General features: G+C 34.5%; 2 protein-coding genes and 1 long non-coding RNA gene across 4 annotated transcripts in view; 2 read left to right on the plus strand and 1 right to left on the minus strand.

Moving 5' to 3' along the window:
* Nucleotides 1-844, plus strand: part of LOC106874935 (uncharacterized) — a 10849-nt gene extending 10005 nt beyond the window's left edge. The window contains exon 3 of the long non-coding RNA XR_001410067.2: nucleotides 567-844. This is a non-coding gene — a long non-coding RNA (uncharacterized LOC106874935). The remainder of the gene's footprint in view (nucleotides 1-566) is intronic.
* The window catches only part of LOC106870157 (collagen alpha-1(XII) chain), a 490284-nt gene that overhangs the window by 385736 nt on the left and 103658 nt on the right, over nucleotides 1-890 (plus strand). The gene's annotated exons all lie outside the window — the stretch shown is intronic.
* The window catches only part of LOC106868389 (uncharacterized), a 437000-nt gene that overhangs the window by 351909 nt on the left and 84201 nt on the right, over nucleotides 1-890 (minus strand). The window lies entirely within an intron of this gene.

Raw genomic sequence — 890 nt, forward strand, 5'->3', positions numbered from 1 at the left:
ATATATATATATATATATATATATATATATGTGTGTGTGTGTGTGTGTGTGTGTATATATATCTAGATAGAGAGAGAGAGAGAAAGAGAGTGGGAGATGTAGATATCGTATATAATTTTCCACTTGAATTCGAAGTTAAAGTTGTGCCTTGTTCCCTAGAAATGTTTAACTCTAGAGCCAAATCGAATACCCAATCTGTTCTACAAACCCCACATTGATATTATTGCCAAGAAAATTGATTGATAAACTCAGGAAGAAAATGGAAAGACAATTACCCGTAGAAGTGTAGAATGAAATCTTGAACATAATCTATTAAAAAATAACATTCATGTTATCTATATAGCATATTAAAATGCATGTATATCGTTGCAAAACGCATTTTAGATGTATTGAGTTAAATAAAAACACAATTTACTTCAGAGTTAGGTGAAACGGAATTGTATCGGCAGTGACTGCGAGTGCAACAAATACGTATTTCGCCGTTGTTGCGGCTTATCAATATCAATATCTTTCTCTCTCTGTTTCCTCACTCCTCATCGCTTATTTTCTTTCTCTTTCTATTGCAGCTGTACATGTTGCAATACGTCCTGCTGCCCAGAAAGACGACAACACAAGACGTCATTCAACATGTGGTATTTCTGGTAAGATACACCATTTTTGTCTTCCCGGAAGCCTTCAGCAGTAAAGTTTTTTTTTTATCCTCTTTGTTTTTTTTTACTTTCTTTCAATATTGTCGTTGATGTGGCTGTTACTATTGTTTGATGATGTTGATAACGATGCTGATGATGATGACAATGATGATGACGATGATGATGATGATGATGATGATGATGATGATGATGATGGTGATGATGTTGATGATGATGAGGAGGAGGAGGAGGATTATGTTG

This window comes from Octopus bimaculoides, chromosome 27, assembly GCF_001194135.2.
Source record: "Octopus bimaculoides isolate UCB-OBI-ISO-001 chromosome 27, ASM119413v2, whole genome shotgun sequence".
NCBI classification, from domain to species: domain Eukaryota; kingdom Metazoa; phylum Mollusca; class Cephalopoda; order Octopoda; family Octopodidae; genus Octopus; species Octopus bimaculoides.